The 23518-nt window shown below is 40.1% G+C and overlaps 1 long non-coding RNA gene across 2 annotated transcripts; it reads right to left on the reverse strand.

The window, feature by feature from the left end:
- Nucleotides 1–1604: 1604 nt before the first annotated feature.
- LOC115924618 lies at nucleotides 1605–9026 on the reverse strand. Of its 2 annotated transcripts, XR_004064389.1 has the most exons (5): nucleotides 8734–9026; nucleotides 7428–7704; nucleotides 4751–4812; nucleotides 3581–3721; nucleotides 1605–3178 (listed from the first exon to the last, which is right to left on the reverse strand). It is a non-coding gene; the product is annotated as an uncharacterized LOC115924618 (long non-coding RNA). The 2 variants fall into 2 exon arrangements; XR_004064388.1 differs by having other exon boundaries at nucleotides 7428–9026.
- Nucleotides 9027–23518: the final 14492 nt, after the last annotated feature.

The following is a 23518-nucleotide window of genomic DNA, read 5'->3' on the forward strand; positions in this document are numbered from 1 at the left end:
CGTATTGGTTGTTAGGGAATTTCGAATGTCATCAAATATGTTTTTTCCTTTTAACACAATGATTGTTTTGCGACTAAATTCAGGCCCTGACTAAATATAATTCTTTTCGTAAGGCAACAGACAAGTCGTCGCACGGCTGGCAGAAGGGCGTTAGCGCGCGATCGACTCGAAAACTACTTTTCGAGTTATTCGCATTTAAAGATTTGTTTTATATTTAAACTGCTTTCCGTCCCGAAATTTGGTTTAAAACTTAACAGACTAATAGAAATGTTAAAGCAGAACACGACAAGACATTTTTTCCCGGAAATAAGTCAGTTTTATAAAAGTTTGAGGCGATTTAGTGCTAACGCCCTTCTGCTTAACGCATTATTGCGCATCTTCTTTCATGCTAAAGGGCGCAAGCCGCGTAACGCCCTTCTGCTTTGAGTAAAATAGATACGCTTCGGCGCGTAAAGCTTGTAAAAGGGCGTAACGCGCATGGTGTAGCCCGGATGGAGCGTGTTGTCATTCAGACTTTCTGAAATAAAAAGCAGATGCATGCAATTGTTTGTGATGATAAAATATCAAATTTGATTTTTCGTTTGCTTTTGTTTTAGCATTAATTAATAGTATAGGTTATGCTTTACGGATTTCGCTTCCAATATTTACAAAAAACTCATTAAGTTTATCAGCAATTTATTTTAAATCATAATGTATCACGACAATTTATTGATTATTATGCAAGGGTAATTCTTAATGCATTAACCAAGTACATCGCTTATAATATCCAGGGTATTTTTCATGTTTCCTTAAACCTATTTGGAATTTCAAATAGTAATAATTACTTTATGCTGATTTCCGGAATTTATTCCCATGATTTCAAACTCTATTATACTTCCTCTTATTCGTATCTCTATACAAAGAGGTCAATATATTCAAAAGAGTAATAGAGTAAAAAATAAAATTACACTGATCACATCACTCTGCCCCATCCTGATATTTATCTTTAATCCTTCACAGAATGCAGGAAATGCATTAATTTGTTACAGAATGCCCTTTATGTCTACAACTGTATACTGTACGTTGTGCTTCATATGTGATTTAAGTTTGATTGGATATTGTTGTCAATGATCAAAAGTATATTTGTATACTTTTTTTGGGGGGGGGGGCACACCAAGCACTATGTACAATTTCTTCTCAATTCTTTCTCTTTCTGTCTCTCTCTCTCATGCAAACAAGAACATCCCCTCACTCTCTCTCTCTCTATTTCTATCGATCTCTCTGTCTATCTCTCTTTTTCTTTCTCCATTATACACATCTCATAATCGTTTGTTACCCCTCTTTTGCAGTTGCGTGTCTATCTTCTTGTCGCATTAGTCATTTCCATTCTAGTACATTACTCTCTCGGACACATTTTTCCCATGAACAAATGTAACTATATAAGAATAAACCCTAAATAGCACAAAGCAATCAAATGTTAAGATGAACACTTCCGTCATGGTTATGACTGAATTTATTTCTTTGCAATATAACTGGAATCCTTTTTGTACAGTTCATTTTACAATTCCATGTACAATCATTCAAAATTGATCAATCATAATGAATCATGATTAAATATAAAAAATTGGAACTTATCTGTAGCACATGCTCATGGCAGAAAGAACAACATGGTAGCTTTCAAAAGAAAGTTTTGTATTCTGCGTTGAATCTGTTCTAGCTCTAGTGAGCTTTTGTAGCATAGTTTTAAAAACTGTGCAGTAAGTTTACAAAACAGAAAATACTTGAACAATATATCAGCATTATCAAAGGCAAATAAACAAAATTGTATGACAATAAGTGAAACTGTAGCACATGTTCATGGCAGAAATTACAACATGGTAGCTCTTAAAAGAACTTTGTGTATTCTGCAGTTAACGTACTGTGCAGTAAGTTAACATAAGAGAAAATACTTGAACAATATTTCAGCATTATCAAAGGCGATATAAAAAAAAAGTATGACAATAAGTGAAACTGTAGCACACGTTTATGGCAGAAAGTACAACATGGTAGCTCTTAAAAGAACTTTGTGTATTCTGCAGTTAACGTACTGTGCAGTAAGTTAACAAAAGAGAAAATACTTCAAAAATATTTCAGCATTATCAAAGGCGATACAAAAAAGTATGACAATAAGTGAAACTGTAGCAGCTGTTGGGATCTGCAATACGTTTCCTGACTCTCTTATTCTGTATTAGAATAAAAAATATAAAAGTGGTGGACGAAATATTAGTTTAACATATTCATGCTTTGAACTGTACAGAGTGCAAAATTCTATAAAAGTAAAAGTACTGGTGAAGGATGAAGGAGTCAACACTGCAGCAAGTCAATGTAAATGACTGTAACCTTGCAATCTGACTGGCATGCTTCTCTCCTTTTGCTTCTCTTCTCTTGCCTTGATTTAATGAACCAATACATTCACTCTCTCCCCTACCCCACCTTTAAACCCAGCCATCATCAAGAAATAAGGGAGTGAAAGAGAGAGAGAGAGAAAGAGAGATGGGAGGAGAAAGAAGAGAATTGCAGTACGTCTGCATGGTCATTTATCCCAGAACCCCTCCATCAGAGGGAAGCAGAGCAATTATTCCATTTACTCTGTCTAAAGAGATGTACACCAGCCATTTTCTGGTACAACAAAAATACATTTATCTTTTTCAAAGAAAATTCTCCACTCCCTGGGCAGAATTTGTAACAGGCAACCATTTTAAAGCTTCAGACTTTTACCTCACATTGTTCAGGACGTTCTCCAATATCTCTGTGTAGAAGCCACTCTCTGTAAAGTACACAAGAATAAACTTTATGACATAGAAATGTAAAACCCATTTTTGAAGTAAATATTGTAGGAGAAATAAATGGTTCAAAAGTTAGCTCAAGAGGTTGTTGTTTTGATTAATGAATATTGTAGAGGTGTCTGCAACAGCATAATTCCAACAAACTGACTTATAATTCCTAAAGACAATGCCCACTGTAAACTACAAACTCAAATTGGTGACATTTGAGACATTAATATTTTTCAGTACTACCTTCACTGTCTGCTTGGATAACTTGAAACTATGTCAACTGTCTCCTGCACTTCGATTGCTAAGGGAACAACCGTCATCACTTCCAGAACTGTGTCGATCGCTGGATGATCTTCTGAAAACCTCTCCGGAATTTGAAGTAGATGCTATGGTAGTAAAAATATGTAAAGCCAGGAATAATATTATAAAGAGAGCACTGTAATATTTTGTAATATAGTTAGCATGATACCTTCATCTTTCAGCTTTGCCGCCGTCAAAACTTAAATATATTTGAACATATCCTGAAATTGTCATGGCAGCAATGACTTTAAAGTTAACGGTTTTATTGTTTTTGTGATTTTAAACAATTATCAGGGGGGGGCAGATACTTGTAACTATTGCAACATCTTCAAAAAATGCAAGCAAACTAGCAGAAACAGCTTAAGGAATAATGTAACAATTATCATGGATTTATAACTTCTTTTTGACCATATCAATACTGTATAAGGGCTTTACGATAATTTATAAGGCATTTTTAGTGAAATCAACATGACGCTAGTTTAACTTACAGCATAGTTATTGTGGTTTGCACATGGGTCGTCCTCTTTGAAGTGGTGTTCACACAGGGAAACAAGACACTGGGAGCATGTACTAAACACTTCATGTAAACATATGAAATGTTGACACATTTGAACTTCAATGAGGCATGTCTATGAATAAAAAGAGAATGTTACAAAAATATAGAAAACAAAGAAAAACTTGAATATCACTTCATCAACTATCTCAGTCTGGTTTATTAATAGGCCTAAATAACTAATATCATCGGTGGGGTGACAAAACCTTGTATCTCAAGAATCATGAATTTTCAGGAGAGCGAAAAAACTTTCCTGTCTCAACAAATTTAGTGCTGTGACACCGTCTTTTCTTTCTTTTTAAAACTGGAATATTTATACAATTTGTAATGTCATTGTTGAAATACAGTAAAATAATAGTTTTTTTATTTAAAAGTGAGTTACAAGGTTTTTGCGTTTATCTACATTGAGATACAAGTTTTTAGTTTTTATTCAAATTGAGATACGAGTTCTTACTTTCAACTCTGAATGAGTTACGAGGATTTGGTTGAATAAGTTACGAGGATTTGAATACACTAACTTCGGTACTGTTAGGCCGTGTGTGAGTTACGAGAAAAAGGGATTACGTATCTTATGTTACGAGGTTTTGTCAGTGCAGCTTCAAAGGGGGTTAAAGTTACGAGGTTTAGTTTAAAGGTGTTTGTGTGGAATTTGTAAAAAAACAGAGAAGGCTTTCCATGGATTTATCAGGTGGTGTCGTAGGCCATTAGGTACACAAATTGAGATACAAGGTTTTGTCACCCCACTGACGATATATTTAACTTTACTAAATTGAAAATTTGATGAAAACTTTTTTTAAAAATGACACTTACTGCATATGAATAAAAGCTAACAATGATCATCAAATAATTTTGGAAAGTATGTAAGCCAACAATGTTTCTTTGTGACATTACTTTTCATTGCTTTACATCTCCATCATAAAGCCTACCGACACTCGGTTGATCTCGTATAGGTCCATGATGTACAATGAAAATTGTTCAGAAATATTCATTTAGAAATCATGATACTGTATAGCATTTCAGTTCAATGATTGCTGTCATATTGTTATCAAACCAAACAGAATAGTATGTAGGCCAACACTGTTTCATCAATAGTATCATACATTACCTGTCATTGTGACCCGACATCTCCAACGTCAAGCCTTGGTTGATCTGGTAGAGGTCCATGGTCTACAATAAAAATAATTCAGAAATATTCATTTAGAAATCATGATACTGTCAGGGGCGTCGCTAGACCTTCTTCAGTGGGGGGGGGGGGGGTGTAGAGGCCAACGATTACCGACAAAACTAGCCACCAATTACCGACAAAATTAAATGTCCCAATATCTACAAATTTAACCCTATAAACCTGGGGTCAAAATCTAAATTGTTTTTCATATGAACTATCTATAGTACTTGTGTATGCGCAAATGGTCATTTTCCTCGACGACATAAATATAAGAATTATTTCGTCAACTAATTCAGTGGTCACATCCCGCCGTACTTGCAAGTGCGTGCTGTCTACGTGCAAATACGTGTGCAAAATTTGGGTATCGGTACGTGGTGAGTACCGCCTCCGTACGGATTTGGGAGCACGCAGACACACCGTAGCACTTTTTAGGGAGGGGCGGTAGTGGGCAAGCGTATCATTTTTAATTGGGGGTGGGTGATACACCTTAGAAAGCTTAGACGTTTCCTTAAATTATTAAGAAAATATGACAATTTATTGTACCATCCTCGACTGTTAATCCGTGTCTGAATTCAGTTTCTCCACCTTCCGCGGAAGCTTTGACGTTTCATTAAATTATGAGAAAAGCAGACGATTCGGTGTACTGTTCTCGACTCTTAATCCTTATCTGAATTCAGTTCTCCCCCTCCCGTGCGAAGCGCCGAAGTTTTGATGTTTCATTTAATTATTAGAGAAAGTAGACGATTCGTTGATATGCTCGACTCTTAATCCTTGTTTGAATGAAGTTTCCCCCGCTCGCGTGAAGCTTGGTAGTTTTGAAGTTTCATTAAATTATTAGAGAAAGAAGATGAATAGTTGGGCGTTTTTTACTCTTAATAAGCCCTAATTGTCTGAATTCAGTTTCCTCCTTTAACGCGAAGCGCAAAAGCTTTGACATTTCCTTAAATTAATAGAGAAAGCAGACGATTTGCTGTACCCGGCGTTTGCGACTCTTAATCCTTATCTGAATTCAGTTTTCCCCTCTCGCGCGAAGTGCGGAAGCTTAGACGTTCCCTTAAATTATTCGAGAAAACAGACGATTAGTTGTACCGTTTTCGACTCTTAATAAGCCCTATTTGTCTGAATTCAGTTTCCCCCTCTCGCGCAAAGCGCGGAAGCTTTGAAGTTTCCTTTAATTTTTAGAGAAAGCAGATGATTTGTTGTACCGTTTTCTACTCTTTATAAGCCCTATTTGTCTGAATTCAGTTTCCCACTCTCGCGCGAAGCGCGGAAGCTTTGACATTTCCTTAAAGACCGTCAATACTACTGGGCCAGAAGGGATTAGACCACACAGCGAGGTCACTGAGAGGTGGCTATTTCATTAACTCTCAACTAACATAAGAAAAAGAGGATCATGGGGGACCAACAGGCACCGATTGGGGAAGTTTTCTATAAAGAGGGAGCAAGTAGCTACAGGTAGGACAGTGGGGCTTTACATTATTAGATAAAGCAGACAATTTGTTGTACCGTTCACGACTCTTAACCCTAATTTGTCTGAATTCAGTTTCCCTCCTCCTGCGCTTTCGCACGGAAGTTTTGACGTTTCCTTAAATTATGAGAAAAGCAGACGATTCGTTGTACTATTCTCGACTCTTAATCCTTTTCTAAATTCGGTTGTCCCCCCTCCCGCGCAAATCGCAGAAGCTTAGACGTTTCCTTAAATTATTAGATAAAGAGGACGATTCGTTCTACCGTTCTCGACTCGTCTAAATTAAGTTTTCCCTCTCGCGCAAAGCGCAGAATTTTTGGCGTTTCATCAAATTATAGAGAAAGGAAGACGATTCGTTGTACTATTGCTGACTCTTTATCCTTGTTTGAATTTAGTTTCCCAGAAAATTTTAAACCTCTGATTTCTTTAGCTGATATTATAGGAAAGTGAAACTTCTAGAAAATACAAGTTTTGTAGTCGTAGTCACTCTCGAAGTCATCGCAGCGGATAGAAGTCACATTTCGTAGGGAAAAAAACTTGTAGCCGACCGACAATATAAAACTCACCGACTTCAAACTTCTGCATTGATATAGTACACGAGGATCAAGCAAGAATACCGACACAGCTGACCCGACACAGTAATACTCGTGTCTTTCTTGCTCCCTCAACGAGACGACTCCACCCAACAACCCCCTCTCTCTTTTACTCCCACTCCTCCTCTCTCAGGCTCTTACCTCCCCTCTCTCTCCTCTCTTTCACCCGCGTTTCTTTTGTTTCCCCCTTTTTTTTTTCTGTCTTCTCCTTCTTTTCTCTTTTTTCCTCTCCTCCCTCTTTTTCTTTTTTCTCTTTCTTTCTTCTCTTTTTTTCCCTTTCTTTCCTCTCTTTTCCTTTTCTTGTTTTTCTTTTCTTTCCCTCACTTTTTTCCCCTCCCACTTTTCTCTTTTTTCACGAGGGCAGCGCAATTTTACCGACAATATCCTGACAGGTGGGTGGGGGGGGGGGGGGGGTGTCGCGTCCCCCCCCCCCCCTTTGGAGACACCCCTGGATACTGTATAGCATTTCAGTTCAATGATTGCTGTCATATTGTCATCAAACCAAACAGAATAGTATGTAGGCCAACACTGTTTCATCAATAGTATCATACATTACCTGTCATTCTGACACCGACACCGACATCTCCAACGTCAAGCCTTGGTTGATCTGGTATGCTGTCATCATCACTTTCCTCAGACTCATGCATCTACTGACAGGACAACTCCCTCCCATCTCCTGCCTTTCCAAGGCATGAAGACTTTTGTCCCTTTTATTGGAATACAGGGACATTGAATATATCTCCATACACTACCACGTTTTTTAGAGCCATCTTTTATCCACTGAACAAGCAACTCTCTTGTTGGCTCCATGCTGCAGCCTACCTGTGCAAATCCTGACAAAGTGAGGGAAACAAAAGGGTTACATTAATTTTGACTGAAAGTAGATCTAATCCAACTTACAAGCTACTTTACGATTGACCGTCCCCAATACTTGTAGCGGAAAGTAGAAACTTGAGTTCTAGACATGCAACTATCATTTGAGATTGCCCTTGATTAAATTTGAACAAAGCCACTAAAAGACAAAGGTATCAAAATTCAAACCATTCTCCTTTCATATCTGTAGACTACTATCATTTTTGCAAATTGAATTTGAACAATAAAAAGTATTAGACCTCTAGAGTCTAGAATCTGCTTGCACTGTTGCAATTGGTATAATAATACCTGAATACGGTATACTACTAACAATCTGGCATTTATTTAACTAATTTTGTAGATCTACGCTAAGCATGCTTTCAAATTTCAATCCGTACCACTGTCTTTACAAATTGTTGTCTTGTCTCGTCTTTCCATGAGCGAAAAAACAGTGAAATGATTATCACGGCACATAGATCTATAGATTGACGACTACTCCTACATACTGTACATGTATCTTGATCTAACTGAACAACCTCACACAAACAACATCACATCCCGCACCCAACTCTACCGGAACTGACGTTTTCCCTTGGGACAGCTAGTAACTGCGTGGAACGCACTTTCGAAAATCACCCTTGACTTGGGGCTTGATGCTAGTTGCTAGACCTAGATCTACTTCATATTTGGAGGCCTTCAACTTCAAGGGAGCGCTTCCATTGCAACCCACTCCAGCAAAGCATAGAGTCAATGCCACTCAACATCCACCCCAGCACAGAGAGTCAATGATAATGCGTAATGACTCTACTTGCCCGTGATACCATATAAATCAATACATGGGGCAACGTATTAATTATCATCATTATACATCGCATTTTTACCTGATAAAATCAAAATATTCTAACGATCCTAATCATAATGTAATCAGTGTGACCAAATATATCAAATCTTCCAGATAATTTGACATTTACAACACGTTATTTAAAAGAAGAAGCAGTTATTTTGCTTACCACAGGCCTAGCAGACGTCAGCTTCGCGATAACGCCCTTCTGCTTTGATCAAAATTTACGCTCGCGCCTAATATGCAAAGGGCGTAGAGGGCTTACGCCCTTCTGCTTAGCGCGATATCTGACAGTTTGTGCTAACGCCCTTTTACTATTGTCGATTACGTAATCATTTACTTCGTTTTATGCCATCTCGATCACATCATTTGAAAGAGCTTTGAAAACTCTATTAAATGACATGAAATATCAAAAATCGATTTTTGACCTGAAATTCGAGCTAACGCCCTTCTGCCAGCCGTGCGACGAAGTAATTTAGTCATATACCTGATTAACATTTGAAGATTTCCTACACTAATGCTTGGCCGTGCGTAACCCATATTTGAACCGTAAGTTGCACCTGAAATTGCAACATGTGCATTATAAGCTCCAAACGCTTTCTTTCATACAAATACACCAAGAAAAATCCCCAAAGCTTGAATGCATACTATTTCACAAGATGTAATTAAACAATATGGATGATATTAATGATACACTTACTTGTACATGCAAATGCATGATCATTTTTGCGCTTCTTGCTCCCAGCAAGATAGTTTCGTTCTACATTTAATTTTGTTACTGTTATTAGTTTATATTCAAATTTTTGTTATCAAACAAGAATAAATAAATGAATACATTTGTACAATGATGATAGAAGAACCAATAAAAAATCGCAACTGATCTTCCCTAATTCCTTTTCTTTTCTTCCCCTTTTTTTTCCTGTCCCTTTCTCTCCTCTTTCCCTTTCACTTCCCTTCCTCCACTCTCTCCCTCTCTCTCTCTCTCTTTGCTGAGGGGGGGGGGGGTGGCGAAGGCCTTTCGCCCCTGATCTCCTTCTTTTCCCCCTTTTCTTCTTCCTCTTCTTCCTTTCCCTTACTCTCCACTTTACCTTCTCTCTCTCTCTCTCTCTCTCTCTCTCTTCATTTTTTGTTGGCGATTAGGGGGTCAAGGCCCTCTGCCCCCCCCCCCTGGATCCGCGCCGGGAAGACCTTGTCATCAGGCGCGGATCTAGGATTTCTTAGGGGGGGCCCAAATTTGAAATTATGGATCCCCCAAAAAATCGCAACGACTCAGCCAGCCGCTGAATAAGCGGGGGGGGGGGGGGGGGAGGACACTTTTTTCGGGGGGGGGGGGTCCCAAAAAATCGCAACGGCTCAGTCAGCCGCTGAATAAGTGGGAGGGGGGGTAAGAGGACTTTTTTTTTGGGGGGGGGGGTCCCGAAATAGGGCTTTTACGTTTCATTAAATCATTAGAGAAAGACGACGATTCGTTGTCCCGTTCTCGACTCTTAATCCTCGTCTGAATTCAGTTCGCCCACCTCCTGCGCGAAGCGCGGAAGCTTTGACATTTCATTTAATTATTAGAGAAACAAGACGATTCGTTGTACCGTTCTCAACTCTTAATCATTGTCTAAATTCAGTTCCCCCACCTCCTGCGCGAAGCGCGGAAGCTTTTACGTTTCATTAAAATTATTTAAGAAAGAAGACGATTCGCTGTAACGTTCTCGTCTCTTAATCCTTGTCTCAGTTCAGTCCTCCCCCCCCCTCCTGCGCGAAGGCTTTGACATTTCATTAAATTATTAGAGAAAGAACACGATCGGTGTACCGTTTTCGACTCTTAATCCTTGTCTGAATTTCAACAACAAAAAAAAATTCTGCTCCTTTTTTATCCTACGTCCTCTTCCTTTTTTATCCTCTCTTTTTTTGGCTGGCTTTTTTATTGTGGGGCCGCCCCCACCGCCCCCTCGTCAAGCGCCTGCGGTCAGATGAACATATTTTGATACCTTGTCCGCCCCCGGAAACTCAGGGGTTTAAGGCAATAAATTACGGTCAGATAAGCATTCAGGGTCCCGCCTTAGAGCCCCTGGTGGGGTCGAGGGTGTGGAAACCCGAAATCTCAGGGGTTTTAGGCATTAGATTACGGTCAGATGAACATATTTTTTTATACCTTATCTGTGACACTGGCAGGACACTTATTGGCGTGAGGTCCAGCGGGCGGAGCCCCCAGAAGCTCAAGGGTTTTAGGCACTAAATTACGGTCAGATGAGTATCAAGGGGCCCGCCTTAGGGCCCTTAGTTGGGTCCCGGCGGCAGATCCCCCTAAGCTCAGGGGTTTTAGGCGTTTAATTACGGTCAGATGAGCATTTTTGATGCCTTATTTTGTTGTGACACTGGCAGTTAACTATTTTTTCTTTCTTGCTCTCTTTCTTTCTATTTTTCTTTAATATTCTTTTTCAAAAAATTCGGGGGGGGGGGGGGCTGTAGGCTCGCGATCCCCGCAGTTCCGCGGGCCCTGACATGTAGGCATCTCAAGAGGCATATTTCTTTCCTGAAAATTTAGGAATTTGCCATTTTAAAACAAACGCATAAAAAAGTATAATTTACTAAAAAATGAGAAAAAATCTCGCAAAATTATGTCATTTCAGCATTATGTGTAAACCACCGTTATGAAATTAGAAATAAACCACGACTAAATTATATTTCCACGACCCCACCCCCCCCCCCCCCCCCCCCCCCCCCCCCCCCCCCCACCTCCCCGATCTACACTTTGTTGGCGGAAAATCGCAACTGATCTCCCCTATATACCATTCTGCTTTCTCTTTGTTTCTTTCCCTTTCTCTCCTCTTTCCCTTTCTCTTCCCTTCCTTGTCTCTCTTTTAGATTTGCTTGGAGGGGGGGGGGGGGAGGGGGAGGCAAGGTCCTTTCGGCCCCCACCCTTTTACACACGTTGTTGGCGGGATTAACCGCAAATGATTTATTTCCCCTTCTTTTCACCCTTTTTTTCTCTTCCTCTTTTTCGGCCCCTTTTAGCTCTCCTTTATTCCTTTTCTTTCCTTCTCTCTTTTTTTAGCGGGGGCGGGGGCAGGCAAGGGCCTTTTGCCCCACCCCCACCCCGATTCACAACTTGTTGGTGTGAAAATTGTTTTTTGATTGGGGGGGGGGGGGGAGGAGGCAACAGTCTAGGAGGCGAGCTCCCCCCCCCCCCCCCCCCTTTGATGTCCTTCTTCCCCCTTTTCTTTTCTTCTACCTCTTCTTTCTTTCCCTTTCTCTTCTCTTTCCCTTCCTTTCTCTCTCTCTCTCTCTCTCTCTCTTTTTTTCCCCTTTTTTTTTCGTTTTATTTTTCTTTCCTTCTTTTTTTCCCCCTTTTTTTTCTCCTTCTTTTTTGTCCTCCTTTTTTTCCTTTCTTTTTTTTTTTTTTCCTAGGGGGGGGGGCGGGGCGGGCCCCCCGCCCCCCCCCCCTCCCCCTGGATCCGCCACTCAGTGTCATCCCTAGCTAGCTGGCAAAGCTGAATATGGGTACCAGGGCAGCGTTTCTCGAAACCGTCATAACTACAAGTTCACCGACATCCCATTGAAACGTGTGTTAAACTTAATACACGCGTTTCAACGGGATGTCGGTGAACTTGTACTTATGACGGTTTCGAGAAACGCTGCCCAGTCGTTTCATTCATTAAGTATAATTATACTGTGGACTAGAGTACGGACATTCGGTGCGGCAGGCGGACTATTGGTGCGAGACCTCTTCCGCACGGATTGTCCGTCGGACATTTGAGGCGCGCACGGAATGTCCGCAAGCACGTACACCCAGCTAAAAACCCAGGAAAAACAAGGAAATACATAAGGAAAGAGAAGAGGATAAGTCAAAGGAAGAACATAGAAATACATAATTGAAGAACTAAGAGGATCATAGATCTAGACTAAGGAAAAACAGGGAAATACATAAAGAAGGAGAAGGAAATCTATCAGATTAAAACAAAGAAATAGATGACGAAAGAGAAAAGGATATAGATTGAATGAGAAACAAAGAAATACATAAAACAAAAGAGAAGAGGTTAGAATAACGGAGAACAAAATAAATACATAACGAAAGAGAAGAGAGGATAGATTTAACCCCAAACAAATAACGAGTAGGTCTATGTACAGCTCCAGCAATCCAACAAAACTGCCAAGGGTAATGCTAGACTCTGTCTCTAGTCGTTTGCACAGTATATTTGACTCAAGTGGCTAAACAGTACTGTTGTGTAAAAAAAATATGCGCGAGCGGCCATTCTCACGCTGTGTCTTAACTGCTTCTTGGCTTCTTCCCCCTATAGCGCGCGCGGTTTAATTTTACGTTTGGGTCTTAGCTTACGTTAATTGTAAACATAACAAAGCGAGCATTCCCACGGTCCAGCGTATTCCACGGTGCTGTGTATTCCGCTCCACCGCTAGCGTATGTTCTGCTGCAGTTTAGCCAGATTTATTATGCCATATCGAGTTAGAGAGGAAAAACCATGGTGTCAGACCGTCCATAGTAAGTATCTTGATAATGTATTCAAATGTTTTGTTTAAAAGAGATATCTTCTTCCCTTTTTTGCTGCTTACATTACACTTAGAGTCTACATACATGCTGAGCTCAGCTCAGCATGACTGCCGTATGCCAGTGCAGTGGTACAACGTGTGCATACTAAATGTATATCTATTCTAGATGCAGGGAGATGTGATCTACACTGTCTGTATGCACCGATTCATGCTTTACCAATGCCTGGCATGCATTGTACTGCATGAGCCTCTATCTGAGGTGTGTTTGTGCATTGTATGATTGCAGTAGGCTGGTGATAATATGAAATATTATTACTAGTAATAGACCTACTACTAGTTAGATCTACATGTAGATCTAGATCTATGTACATGTATGAGCATCACTATCCTGGCTGTGTAGTAAAAGCTGTGCTTTTGATTCTCAACATTTCAAACACCACTGAATGTACGAAACTCAACTGATTTCACTCAAAATCGGTACTTTAGTGACAATTGCTTGATGGCACCTAAATAGCAGTAGGAGCCTAGTAAAGGAAAGGGTTTTCGGCCACTTAAGACAAAATCCTATTTTTTGGACTCTTTACTTCCTATTTATTATCATTTCTTGTTCAAATCATGAAGCAAATATTTGCTAACAAAATTGACGAATTCGATAAAAAATGGATAAATTTTGAGAGGATTTTGATCCTTTAATAGGAGTATATTGAATTTCCCACATCATTTTCAGTCATGATGTTGCATTATTATTTAATTTTTGTTTTTCTTTCCCTAATCTACATGTATGTTCTGTATATACAGTATTATGGTTGATATTCGTTATCTTATTCGATATCTTATTATGAAATATTATATGATATTCATTGGAACATGTGTTCAAATATGTTATCTTGAGATTGATTTTCAATAAATGGCCTGTTGGAGGGTCCAAAAAATGGAGGAAAAAAAAAAAAAAAATGAAGCAAATTATTTTTATTTTAACAAAAAAAGAATCCCAGAAAAAAAATCACGAATTGCCATGACAATATTCATTTCAATTTTTCACTGTTTTGGAGCCAGTTATCGACCTAGCGAGTCAGTTTATGACCGTATGTATAAAGTCAATAGGAAGCGTGTGTGCCGTGCGTTTCCGCGCTGATCTATAGCACATGTGGGCGGAGCAGGAATCCCACGCCGGAGCTCGTCTGGTCGAAAACTAGCTCTGCGGTGATCGGAAATTGGAATCTGAATTAGACAGACATATCATGTGTGCGTCGTGGTGTTCGGCTGCATTGATTTAATACATGCGATGAGATAATTTTGAGCTTGCGGCTAACACAAAATCGGGCTCTAAATCTGAAAAATACTTGAAATAAAGCTATTTCATGGTACCCATATTTCTTACAGACACGCATAAGATACTCAGATTTTTCAGATTTGGGTAGCAGGACCGCCGATTACATCGCTAAAATGTGATATTTTAGGATATATTTTCCATTGCAAATGTGGTTCTTCAGTGACTCTGGCATGGTATGGTATGTGTGGGATATGTGTTATGCTATTATGCGATATATTTTAAAGGGATTTTACCATGCATCCAATCCAACGGATCGGCCGAAAACTGGAGCTGGTCGATTACCCCCTCCTTTACTCTAGATCTAAAATACTTTTTTTTTTCAACTTTAAGTTCTTACTCCTTCTAAAAGTGCTCCGCGCTGTCTATATAAACTGATACTTATATATATTCCAACACTATGTCTGCAGAAATTTGAAAAGACAAACAATTTATTTTATATAAATGTAATCTTTTTCGAGCGGGAAAATACTTGTATTAGAACTCGTTCGTAGCGTCAAAATTCATTTTACCGGGGAAGAAATAAAGCGGCCGCAACTTTTTTATGGGAAAATGGAAACGTAATACCAAGATAATTTTTTCCTTCAATTAGGAGACATCGTGTTTCCGCTGTTATCAACTTCAGAAAATCAGAAGTTGAGAGAACGAATGTTATACCTTGTTTAAAAAGATAAATAAAAATAGCTCTTACTCCTTCTAAAAGTGCTCCGCGCTGTCTATATTCCAACACTATGTCGGCAGAAATTTGAACAGACAAACAAGTTATTTTATATAAATGTAATCTTTTTCGAGCGGGAAAATACTTGTATTAGAACTCGTTCGTAGCGTCAAAATTCATTTTACCGGGGAAGTAATAAAGCGGTCGCAACTTTTTTATGGGAAAATGGAAACGTAATACCAAGATAATTTTTTCCTTCAATTAGGAGACAACGTGTTTCCGTTGTTATCAATTTCAGAAAATCAGAAGTTGAGAGAACGAATGTTATACCTTGTTTAAAAAGATAAATAAAAATAGCTCTTACTCCTTCTAAAAGTGCTCCGCCGCTGTCTATATAAATATGATACTTATTCATATTCCAACACTATGTCGGCAGAAATTTGAAAACACAAACAATTTATTTTATATAAATGCAATCTTTTTTCGAGCAGGAAAATACTTGTATTAAAACAAGCTCGTAGCGTCAAAATTCATTTTAACGGTTAAGAAATAAAGCGATCGTAACTTTTTTTTTATTGGAAAATGGAAATCGTAATTCCAAGATATTTTTTCCCTTCAATTAGGAGACAACGTATTTCCGCTGTTATCAACTTCAGAAAATCAGAAGTTGAGAGAACGAATGTTATAGCCTGTTGTGCGCCGCGCTGTAGTCACTTTGGCAGGCATTTGAAATCACGCAATTCTGATTAATCGCCAGCGTCTCGGGCATGCTTTTTAATCGCCCAATTCTCAAAAAGTCGATGCGATTTGCGCCTTTTGTCTAGAGAACAAAGGCGCATTCCAGAATGCATTCCAGAATGTGCGCATTCTGGAATGCCCCTTTGTTCTCTAGACAATAGGCGCAGGTCGCATCGATTTTTTGAGAATGTGGCTAGAATGGGGTCATTCCAGATACATTCCAGAAAGATTAACAAGGACATTCCGAATGCATTCCGAATGCCAGTTGAATAAATCCGTGGCGCCTTACTGATGTTAAAAAGAATAATTTAAAAATTCAAATTGTAAGTCTAGTGTAAGAGTTAAAATTAGACTCATTCCCTACCTTTATTTGTCACAATTACTATTTGTTTCTCTAGTCTCTTTTATATACCTCATACATAGATTGTCATTCACTGATTGGTCAAGACTATATCACATGTCAAGGAGCATTTCGATCTATCAAGTATCATTACGTCAGAGGAGTTGATAGCTACTATCAAACCCTGGGATAGGACCCCTAACCCCTCCCGCGACTTAGTTGCGCACACAAATTTTCTGAGTTGCTAGGCTACTGCAATCGCGCGGTTACGCGCAGCGCGTAGGAATTCAATACTCTTGCCTTGGACTTGATGTTGGATTTTTCTTATTTGGGTTAGTAAATTCCTCTTGATCTCGTTTCCTGTTTTTAGAGCTAGATCTAGACCTACAGCTAGACCTAATCATGAATCAATAAAAAGGATGAGGTATATAAAACAAATATGGACTGCTCTGTAATCGGATGATGGTGGGAACTACCACTCCCTCTGTGGTGTTCACACCGGCCCTTCTATCACCCCCTCGGCTTCGCCTTGGGGGTGATAGGAGGGCCGGTGTTAACACCACCTTGGGAGTGATATTTCCCACCATCATCCTCATGAGCAGTCAATATTTGTATACTACTCCATACATTTCATATCATTTGCATATTCATTTCACATCATTTGCATATTCATTTCACATCATTTGCATATTCATTTCATCCATTCATCTCCACCATTCATCTCCACCACATACCAACTCTGAAAGCTAGAACAGGTGGTATGTTCTCTTCTCATTTGCATATTTCCACTTCTTACTTATCATTGGTTCTCTTCTCCTTATCCTTATGAATATTCAGTTTTATTCTTAAATCCTATTTTGCTATTGGTTGATGATGTATTTGATTTAAATATACTTTGCATGAAGCACATGAACAGCATGCTAGAGACTTGGCATTAAAACACATGCAGACTGGCACTGGACTTACTCTGAGTGAGGTGTGTTGATTTAGGTCTTGGTTAGTAATATTATACCCCATTCACAGTGGCCTCAAACACCGCGACAGCAGCGGGACTGTCCCGCTGCTGTCGCGGTGTTGTCTTCAGTGTGAAGGCTCGGACCCGTTATAAACTATCGCGGGATAACACCGCCTCGCGATAACGCCGCGACAAACTATCGCTAGGTTCGCCTAGCTACAGCAGCGGGACAGTCCCGCTGCTGTCGCGGTGTTTACTCAGTGTGAAGGCTCTCCGCTATAACACCGCGACAAACACGTGTGATTTGTTTACTTACTTATCACTGACCTCTTTTCTCCAGCAATGGGGAACATAAAGTGAAATAGAAATAAAGTAACCAGTGGATTCAAATTGATTTTATTATTATGTAGATATTATCCAAATAAAAATATTTCACACTTCAAAAAATTAAAATATTCTGACTTGAAGCAATAAAAATGCTAGTTTTTTAAAAAGTAATATGATCGAGGATACAAAAAGCAACTTGACATGTTTACCCTAAAACCCCGCGCTGAAGTATTTCCGGTCATATCGGGGTCACTCGCGGGTCATGAGCCATGCATACACGTGTTTGTTACGGAGGTAATAAAAATCACCCGCTGCAGCGTGAATGGGTACATGATATTTATCCCGCTGCTGCAGCGGGATAACTTTTCTAGTGTGAATGCATTTGTAGCGGTGTTATGGCGGTGTCGCCGCTCCGCTACAACGCCGCTACAAATTTCAAAACCACTGTGAATGGGGTATTAGTTGGAGATTTAGGAGAGAGGATCTGAGTGAGTTTGGCAGTGGTGTGTATTATAGGTGTTATGATTGATTGGCAAGAGGTTAATTATTTTATTAGTTTACACTGGTGGCAGCGGTGGGATTCGAACCCACATCATCAAAATGAAAGGGAAGTTTATGTACGAGTTAAAATTAGACTCATTCCCTACCTTTATTTGTCACAATTACTATTTGTTTCTCTAGTCTCTTCTGCTCCATACATATTCATTTCACATCATTTGCATATTCATTTCATCCATTCATCTCCACCATTCATCTTCACCACATACCAACTCTGAAAGCTAGAACAGGTGGTATGTTCTCTTCCATTTGCATATTTCCACTTCTTACTTATCGTTGGTTCTCTTCTCCTTTTCCTTATGAATATTCAGTTTTATTCTTAAAGGGATCGTTTACCAATGTTAAATCTGAGATACACGGCCCTATGTGTTATCAGTGTCTGTGATATGGTGTAATATTGAAGCCCTAAAAAAATTGCGCTTCAAAATGATCAAGAAGTGCTTCAAAGAAGTAAAAATCTTTGAGTGACCGGTTTTACCATACTCGTTTTCCCCAATAGACTGTAGTGTTATGAACACCGTCAGGCGAACGGTTTTCAAAATTTGTAATTCCAATCATAAATATCTTGATAATCAGACAGGCGATCTGCTTGTAAAAGTCATTGGGTTCCTGACTGACCTAAAGGTTTATAATTATCATTGCATCATGAGCTAAATCCAGAATTTTGTTTCAGAATCTGAGACAAAGTTACCGGATCCCTTTAAATCCTATTTTGCTATTGGTTGATGATGTATTTGATTTGAATATACTTTGCATGAAGCGCATGAAGCACATGAACAGCATGCTAGAGACTTGGCATTACATGCAGACTGGCACTCGACTTACTCTGAGTGAGTTTGGCATTGGTGTGTATGATAGGTGTTATGATTGATTGGCAAGAGGTTAATTATTTTATTAGTTTACACTGGTAGCAGCGGTGTTTCTGTGTTCTACCCAGAAATTTGAACCACCTTTGCCATCTTTATTGTCCACACCCATGCACTTGTTTCACTGCTGCTTTGCTTTCGCCCTTCATCTGTAGTCCTCCCGGTCTACTAGGTGTGAATTTGCAAGCTTCATTTCATCCTACTTTACCTCTCCTTAGAAGTCATAGATACAACCCATGTAGCTACATGTCAGTTTAGCTGTATCGCCCTACATTATTTGGTGAGTAAGCTCTGCTGTTATATATGTATCAGCTATTTCTACGCACAGTCTCCCTTCAACGTTGCTGCTTTTTATGGTGTGATGCCTGGTGTGATTGTGTAAGCTAGGTTTAAGCACAGCTATAGTACATTACAGGTAGGCAGATGAGCTGCGAATGGGGGCGGACGTGTTTCTGCTGAGCTCCCTTGTTTCTCATATTTTTTTTCCGTTTTGGCGTTTGTTTCTATGCTGTGATTGGTACTAAAGTGATGATCTGGACACGTACAAGCCATTTCTAGGATGAGTCTTTTGATTTAGCTTTTTGATTTTCATATATTTGGTGATTTAGTGATCAAATTTTGGTTTTTTTTATTTTTTTTATAGTGAAGGAAGTCAAAATTGCAGTTGTTTTTGCTGCGCGTAGTGCTAAACACCTGTTGTCAGTGACAACATATTGCGCACTCTGTTATTTGTTTTATTACTTCTTAATTTATAATTGCGCATATACACCTGCGCCAGCGCCTTTCAATTGAAGTACGCGCAGAGGAATTATCCTTTATTACAATATGAACACTTTATGTTACTATTAATATGAAATAATATGAATAATAAATAAATAAATAAATGAATAATAATAATAATAATAATAAATAATTATATTACTGGATTTGTAAAGATATATATACTACGCTTTGTACTGATATGTGCGTTGGGTGTGTTTGAGTGCTGATAATATTATTATAGTTCACAATTTGGTGTTTATTCAATTATTGTTTTTATATTTTCCTGTTTTTACGTGATTAACTTAATCATAATTTGTTCTTGAATCGATTGGGTGAGTGGTACTTACGCGGTATTATTTTATTTTACTTTTAGGCTCTGTATAAGCTTGGCTTGTTAGAGCTCTTGTGAGTAGTGTGCCGCGGGGTTTCATATCCTTAAACTGCTGGCGAACAGAGCAACAAGACCAAGCTCTGTAATTGTTAGGTTTCTCCAATGGTAGGTTTGTCCAATAATGCCGAGTTTGTGCCACGGAACTTAGTCGGACATTTCGATTATATTCTTTTTATGTCCTACGTCTTTATCTTCTTTTCTTTTCTTTTTTTAAATATTTTTTTTTATAGTTTATAGTCTACCTTAATTGCTGATACCTCCTCAATATATATACGATAGACTATCATTAATTCTGCTGCATTACCATATAGCTTACTTAGAGGTTACTGCAGATCAAATCCATTGATTCATAATATATTATAATCAGTTATTCATTTTTTTTTTTTAATTTAAATTAGTTTGATATCGTAAGGTTATTCGATCTGCCCTTAATCTCCTTAATATTCTTGCACTTATTTCGAGAAAAAAATCTTTGTTTCTCTACTATAATCAGTGTTTTTATCACAGCACTGAATAGATATAATCAATAAAGTAAGGTAATATTTTGTTGGTTCAATTAGTACTCTTGTCATTCTTCTTTAGAATCTAACTAAGGCTAAGGGAGCAAACCCTAACAGAAAACCATGCCACCGTGACAGCATTGAGGGCGATTGACGATACGGAACTCCCGACATCCTTCGACCAGTCACTGCAGGGTCTAGTGGTTCACACCCGTCCTGGTTTGTCCTCGCCGGTGTGAAACTGCCACCAGTTCCCCGAGAGAGTGCCGGTAGTAACTTGCAAGAGCTACCGGTACTTATCCACCTTTGCAAGCAGCCTTCACTATGCGCAACAGTATGAAACTTCATACCGGTTCGGTCGTCTTCCGGGTTAACAAGGACCGCACTGTTAGATCAGGACTTCCGTCGACAGTGCCAAGTATGCTAGGAAGTAAACAACAACAAAAAGATGACACCAGCGGAATTACTACAATGACGTTTGGACAGTGGAATGTCAGGACACTCCTCGATCGGGAAGGAACTGGCAGGCCAGAGAGAAGGACTGCCCTTGTAGCCATGGAGCTGGAGAAGTACAAAATTGACATTGCTGCTCTGAGTGAAACACGTTTCTCCGAGTCAGGTAGGCTCGATGACATGGGCTACACATTCTTCTGGAGCGGCAAGCCGGACGGGGTACGACGAGAGGCTGGAGTGGGATTCGCCATCAGAAAAGAGATCTTAGCGAAGCTCACAGAAATGCCTAAAGCGGTGAATGATAGAATTATGACAATGACAGTACCACTGATGAAGAAGGGAAATGCTACTCTCATCAGTGTATACGCACCAACCATGACGAGTCCGGATGAAACAAAGGAGAACTTCTACAATCAGCTTAGACGAACGTTGCGGGACACCCCCCGGACTGACAAGCTGATATTGATGGGAGACTTCAATGCCCGGGTAGGACGAGACTATGAGAAATGGCAGTCGGTGTTAGGCAGGCACGGAGTCGGTAAATGCAACACCAATGGTGAGCTACTTCTAGCGCTGTGCTCTGAGTTCGAACTCCTACTGACAAACACCGTGTTCAAGCAGAGGGAAGAACACAAAACCACCTGGATGCACCCTCGCTCTAAGCATTGGCACCTGATTGATTACATCATAACAAGACAACGAGACAGAATGGATGTTCACAGCACAAGAACTATGCGTGGAGCTAACTGCTTGACCGATCACCAGCTACTAAGATCAAAGATTGCATTTGCTTTACGTTCAAAGCGTAGGAAGCAAGGAGCTACTAAACTTGCAAAGCTGAACACAGACCGGCTACACGTCAACACACAACGGCTAAAGCTAGAGCAAGATATGGAGAAAGCTCTGGCGACTTGGGGAGTGCAAGAGGGAATGACAGTTGATCAGACCTGGGCATCACTCAGCAAAGTAGTATATGACACAGCGAGCAACACCCTCGGTAAACCAGAGCGAAAACACCAGGACTGGTTTGACCCAGAAGACTCCGAGCTTCTGATACTCATGAAGAAAAGGAATGAAACACACCAACGTGTATTACAGACTAGAAGTACCAGGTCAACCACCACCGCGTACAAGGAAGCCTGCAGACACTTGCAGAGGTACACACGGAAAATGAAAACCACCTGGTGGGAGAAAAAGGCAGAGGACCTGCAGCGCTCCGCAGACAATAATGACATGAAGTCCTTCTACACTGGACTGAAAGAAGTCTGGGGCCCCCAGACTAGGAGTACAGTTCATCTCAAGTCCCTGGACGGTAACACAACCTTTTCAGACAACAAAAGGGTGCTTGAACGATGGTCGCAGCATTTTGAGACACTACTCAACCAGCCAGGAGATATCGAGCCTGCAGCGCGTGATAGGATCAACCAGCGACCTGTAGTTACTGCACTCGATGATATTCCAACACGAAAAGAGCTAAACCTGGCAATTGCCTCCTTGGGTGATGGCAAGGCACCCGGAGTGGATGGGATACCAAGCGAGATATGGAAGCACGGAGGAGCCACACTAACCAGCAGTTTACTAATGCTGATACAACAAGCATGGGCAGAAGGCTCCGTACCTCAGGATTGGAAGGATGCTAATATTGTCGCCATCTTCAAAAAAGGAGATAGAACTCAATGTGGAAACTACAGAGGAATATCGCTATTGTCAATAGCAGGGAAAGTTTTTGCCAGGATCCTTCTGAACAGATTGAATACCCACATAGCACCAGATATATTGCCGGAGACGCAATGCGGATTTAGGAACAACCGCAGCACAGTAGATATGATCTTCTGCCTCAGACAACTACAGGAGAAGTGCATTGAGCACAACCGATCCCTCTATGTGGTTTTTGTCGATTTCACGAAAGCCTTTGACACTGTTGGTAGGACAGGTCTTTGGGAACTACTACGAAAGTATGGATGTCCCGAGAAGTTCACCGGAATGGTAGAGTCCTTACATACGGGTATGATGGCTAAAGTCAAGGAAGCAGGCGAAACATCCCATAGCTTCCCTGTAAGTAACGGTGTAAAACAAGGATGTGTGTTGGCCCCTACGCTGTTCTCCATCTTTCTCTCGGCGATGCTGGAGGAGGCCTTTGCGGACTTTGAGGAAGGCGTTTACATACAATCACGTCAAGACGCCGACCTATTCAATGTCGCACACTTCAAAGCTAAGACGAAGTCTACACAGATTCTCGTGAGGGAACTCCTCTTTGCAGATGACAGTGCTCTTGTTTCTCATACACCAGAGCAGATGCAACATGTTATAGATGTATTTTCATCAGCATCAAAGAAGTTCGGTCTACAAATAAACATCAAAAAGACTGAAGTACTATTCCAACCAGGTACAGACCACCTAGAGGAGGAGGAGATCCTAGTGGATGGGACAGCCCTAAACCAGGTAGATGACTTCACTTACCTCGGCAGCACTATATCCAAAGACGGACGCATCGACTCTGAGCTGGTGAAAAGAATGTCAAAGGCCAGCAGTGCCTTTGGAAGACTGCGAACCAGGCTATGGAACAACCATCATGT

Source organism: Strongylocentrotus purpuratus, unplaced genomic scaffold (assembly GCF_000002235.5).
Source record: "Strongylocentrotus purpuratus isolate Spur 01 unplaced genomic scaffold, Spur_5.0 spur5_scaffold_16, whole genome shotgun sequence".
NCBI lineage: Eukaryota > Metazoa > Echinodermata > Echinoidea > Camarodonta > Strongylocentrotidae > Strongylocentrotus > Strongylocentrotus purpuratus.